Here is a 5,353-nt window from a genome sequence, read left to right as displayed (position 1 = left end):
CATAAATCTCTAAGTTCTAATAACCCAAAATATTTAGAGTAGATAGGATAGAAACTGATGGAAGCCATTTCTAACATTCTTGCATAACCTGACCTCTCGCCTTCCCAAAACATAGCCATCCCAGCTTGATATATGTACTGCTTGGTCGTCAACTAATTTGAAAAGGAAGACATTGAATGGAGAAAATACTCATGTAATCTCCAAAGATGATTACTGGTCTGAGAAACAAATTCAGAGAGCAGATTAAACGACTTAAATCCACTCAGCTTTAGGAAAAGAAGTTTAAGAGATCCTATACATGTACATATTGTTGTGGCATCCCTTTAAGCTTAATATTTTTACTTCCTGTAAGTAGTTCCAACAATTAAAAAATATTGAACTTTGATTTAAGTGACTGACTTTAGGATAGATTTGGGTCTGTCTAAAATTGTATTTAGCAAATACTTCAACTTTCAACTGACCCATTCTATATTTCTTATTCATTTCATCTCAGTTTTATCACCTTTCTGTTACTGTTTAATATCAACAGTAGCCCGTCTACGTAGTTGGGGCTCTGAAGCAAAGGAAACTTTTCTAGCCTAGGTTAGGGTAGCATCTAAACCAAACCTAAATGACCTTACCTTAGAAATATGTTCAGACAGTACCTTCTGAAAATATTTCTTAAGGTAAGGTCGTGGGGATTAGTTTAGGTGCTAACTAAACCTTGGCTAGAAAAAGTTTGCTTTAAAGCCACAACTAGTTGAAAGGCCTACTTTAAGTGGTGATATTGAAATTCATTTGCTCCAGTGTGCTCCTCCGTCCGTTTGTTTTATGTCCATATAAAGATGCATACGTTCAATTTTTGATGTAGATTGATTTCCCTATCTTAGATTCGTCTACGGAATTCTACATCTTCAGTTCAGCACAACATTGTGGTAATGAAGGGAAAGTCACCACATTCATAAGCCGAGTGCACGAAGCTTATCCCACCTCGTTACAGAGAAAACTTACCTGTATTTGAATTAATGAACGGAACAGAGAAGACAAAATCTTAATACACATTTATTATACAACTATATATAATTTATATTATATACATCACCACATTTCCTGCACTTTCCATCATAAATTTGCTGAGGTCATAACCTTGTAGTTACCATTACCTTACAACCTTAAGGATGGTGGTCTACAACACCTCTAGATTGATGGAGAAAACGAAAAGTTTCGTTTTACTATTAAGACCACAGAAATACGGTAATTCCACTTCACTACCACTAACTACTAGTTATTTTACTTGTTGATTTTCACGGCTAAGATTTTCATCCTCTGGGCGAAGCCATACAATAATCGTCCTTATCTACTCTGAGCATTGGATAGCCTCCTGATGATCAAGATTGCTGTTTTGGTTGTCCGTTTCCCTTGTTAGTGCTGCGCCTCACTGCACACCTTACATGAGTGCCTTCCACAGTATTAGGGACAGCTGCTGGGCCTCACTGTAGCTACTTCTGGGACGGTTGCCAATCTCCCTCGTATTCCCTCATGACCACAGCGCCAAACCGACTCCCGCCATCAGGCCGAAACGCACAAACATTTCTGACAAAATTGAGACAACCGCTTTCGCGTCAGTTTTGACACCAAGTGAATTTATACGACAATTACGCTCAAGATGCTTGGTTTTTCGTTCATGGATTGAACAGAAGCAACCAACGATGGTTGCTACTGCCCAATCCATGAAGTCCCCCCCACCACGGAAAGGTAACCAAGCTTCGGGGGGGATGGGTGTTTACCCTGACGCCAACGGAGAAACTCAATATTAGTGCAGAGATCTTTTCCTCGGTAAAGAAAGTGTAGCCGGACTCCGCCCTCATGACGTTACTGCACGACAGCAAAGATCACCCTTTGGTAGGCTGTGCTATAGGCAGCACAGCTCCGTCAAAGATCTCACTCCATAAGTGAACTTATATAGATTCCTTTTTTAACATTTTGTCTTGTCTATAAGGAACTCATCAGTTCTTCTCCAGTGAAAGCAAAAAATCATCGAGAAATTCATTTGCTTCCTCAATATCAGGATCTTGTGGCTCTGTGTGGGGGACGGGGCTGGTGGCTCTGTGACTGGCTGTGTCTGGGGAGCGGGGCTGTGGTCTGCGACTGGCTGTGTCTGGGAGCGGTGCTGGTGGTCTCTGTGACTGGCTGTGTCTGGGGAGCGGGGCTGGTGGTCTCTGTGACTTGCTGTGTCTGGGAAGCGGGGCTGGTGGTCTCTGTGACTGGCTGTGTCTGGAGATCAGGGGAAGTCTTGGGTATAAATTTCAATATACTGTGAGCGATATCGTCTCTCAACCGATTCCTCTCGATCTTCTCTTGCACGGCCTTCATGATACGTTTGGGCGGCTTTCTCCATTTTCTTTGCATTTCAGTTGGTGATCCTGCGCCATCGAGCCACATGATACCAGAATAGTATCGTTCCTGTTTGCCAACGGGTCCAATCTTGGTGTCACACATGATGCCGAGTGAACCCAAATGGCGGCCGATGTTTACGTTGGAAGCCACGGGCTCGTTATGTATCTTGCAGTAACTTTCATACCGTTGCTGCAGCTCTTTCCTGCTGATAAGGTACCGCTTCATAGTAATAGTCTTTCCCTTCATTTGAACGAAGGTATTCATGAAACTAACAAAGGAAGCCTTTCCTTTGTAATCCCGTTTGTAGTAACAGAAGGCCATTGAAGACGTGGACTGGGTCAGGCGAAGTTACACAGACTAACAAGATAGTCCTATAATCAGTGGTCCTGTATCAGCACTGAACTCGAAATACGTCAGAACGACAATTTCAACCCAGGGCTGGAGGGCCAGTTGATGATATTCTCACGTCTTGCTCAACCAAGTAACCTCGGTTAGACCTTGTTTATATTTAAATATAGTAAAGTTAATATAGTGAAGCTTGATGATTCTATTCATATGTAAGTTGCAATGTAGTATATATATATATATATATATATATATATATATATATATATATATATATATATATATATATATATATATATATTATTTTCAATAATGGATGGAACTTGGCTCCTAAGGTGATTTTGCTGTTGGAGTGGGACCTCCAGCCATTCTGGCCACCTTTTCCCTTTCTAGACATGTGGTGGTGCATTGGGTAGTGTGGCAACCTTCGTCTTCATCTTTTTGGGTGCAGGCTTGCAAACCTCGTGGAGTAGTTGTGGGGTTTGCTTCTTTGCTGCACCCGACATAGCCATCTGGGCGTAGCTATCTACCCGGGCTGGTGGGTCAGCCAGCATAGCTACACGCTCACTCGGTACCTGGGCTGGTGGACGAGCAGCCTTCCTTTCTTCCATGGCTACAGTCTGCCTAACGACCTGGGGTTGTGGAGCAGCCATCCTTACTACCACCCAGGTTGGTTGGGCAGCCTTCTTTCGTTTCTTTGCTACACCCTTCTGGTTGGGCTGGTTGGGCAACCTTCTTTTTCCTCTTCTTCGATACAACCTGCCAACCGAATTCGTCTGCTGGTGGGTCCGTTTCTTTCATGGATACAACCTCTGTAGCCACTTGGGCTGGCCGGTCAACCTTCGGTTGTAGGTAAAAGTATATATATAGAATAATGTGGTTATCATCAGCAGCCAGAGGCCATTCCTCCCTCCTTGCCTGCAGAGTTCTTGATTTTCTGGAAAGTTCTACGAGATTCTGGTAAGATAAATACCATTGAGAGGACGTTGTTAGGGGACAGTCAGGTTCAGTTTAGAGTTGGTTGTGGGATGGTCCTTTTACTGTGTCGTATCAGCCAGATGGGTATTTCTTTTCACAGTTTTCGTTAAAGTTTCTGTTTTCTAGAGGCATAATCTAGAACACTATTTTCCATATGTTTATCATTTTTGTTGTTATAGTTTCATTATCATCATTAGTTTTGTTATTGTTGACTTTCAGATATTTATGTTATGTTTGTGATTCCCGTGGAAGCGTCTGACATCTTGCTAGAAGACTTTCTGGTCACAATATTTCTGCACTGGGGAGTTGATCGTATTCTTTTATTGCAGGTTTTGTTATTATCTTGCTTTACATTAAGGTCTACTGGAGGTTTTCCCAATGCTGGTTGAACATATGTCCAGCAACAGGAGATGGCGTAAGATACAGTATTGATGAAACTTATCTATCTATATACCTATCTAAATATCGCTCTATCAATCTATCAATCTAACTATCTATCTATCTATCTATCTTTATCTGAAAGTCAACAATAATAAAATCATTGATATATGAAGTATAACAATATCATCTCAATGGTAATTATCTCACCAGAATCTTCTAGAACCTTCCAGAAAACTATGAACTCTGCAGGCAAGGAGGGAGGAATGGTCTCCGGCTATTGATAAAACCATATTATTCCATATATATGTTTATATATACATATTTATGTATATATATGAATGTATATATAACGTACAGAATAATGCGGCCATCACTAGTACCGAAGAAAACTGAAAAGATGAGGTCCCACCGAGATTCGAACTCGGATTGCTGGATCCAAAGTCCAGAGTGCTAACCCTTACACCATGGGACCTGATAAGAAAAGATGTGATTTCATCTAAATGTTTTACATATAATCAACCAGAGGCCATTCCTCCCTCCCTGCCTGCAGGGTTCAAGGTTTTCTAGAAGGTTCTCGAAGATTCTGGGTAGGAACTGCCATTGAGAGGACGTAGTTATACGTATCATTAATGATATTGTTGTTGACTTTCTGATTTAGAAAGATAGATAGATAGATAGATCGATAGATAGATAGGTAAAAAACAGATATTAGATAGATCGATAGATACGTAAGGCTGTATATGTCAACTTTCACAGAAATCATTGATATCTGCGTTATTCTGCAAGAAATACATGTACATGGATGTAGTGATAATATGGGTTAGGTATAAGACCAGTCGTGTTGAGATTGTAGTGAATGTGACCATTGACTTCAACCTTAATAGTGTAGTGAAGATAAAGTTGTAGTGAAGATAAATCTTGAAGTGACTCATAAGGTTGTTGTGAGTACAAGGATGCATCGTAAATGAGTACTTCCTACCTGAAAGTCAACAATTACAAAATTGATCAAGTATAACAACATCCTCGGACAACCAACTACAAACACCAACCATAGAGTGAACCTGACTGTCATCTAACGACGACCTCTCAAAGGTAATGATCTTACCAGAATCTTCGAGAACCTTCTAGAAAACCTTGAACCCTGCAGGCAGGGAGGGAGGAATGGCCTCTGGTTGATTATATGTAAAACATTTAGATGAAATCACATCTTTTCTTATCAGGTCCCATGGTGTAAGGGTTAGCACTCTGGACTCTGGATCCAGCAATCCGAGTT

At 41.0% G+C, this 5,353-nt stretch overlaps 1 non-coding gene across 1 annotated transcript; it reads right to left on the bottom strand.

The window, feature by feature from the left end:
• Nucleotides 1-4,480: 4,480 nt before the first annotated feature.
• On the bottom strand, nt 4,481-4,552 carry TRNAQ-UUG (transfer RNA glutamine (anticodon UUG)). Its single transcript has one exon. It is a non-coding gene; the product is annotated as a tRNA-Gln (tRNA).
• Nucleotides 4,553-5,353: the final 801 nt, after the last annotated feature.

Source organism: Panulirus ornatus, chromosome 12, assembly GCF_036320965.1.
Source record: "Panulirus ornatus isolate Po-2019 chromosome 12, ASM3632096v1, whole genome shotgun sequence".
NCBI classification, from domain to species: domain Eukaryota; kingdom Metazoa; phylum Arthropoda; class Malacostraca; order Decapoda; family Palinuridae; genus Panulirus; species Panulirus ornatus.
Note: the sequence above shows the minus strand (reverse complement) of the source record. Positions and strands in the feature narration are given on the sequence as shown.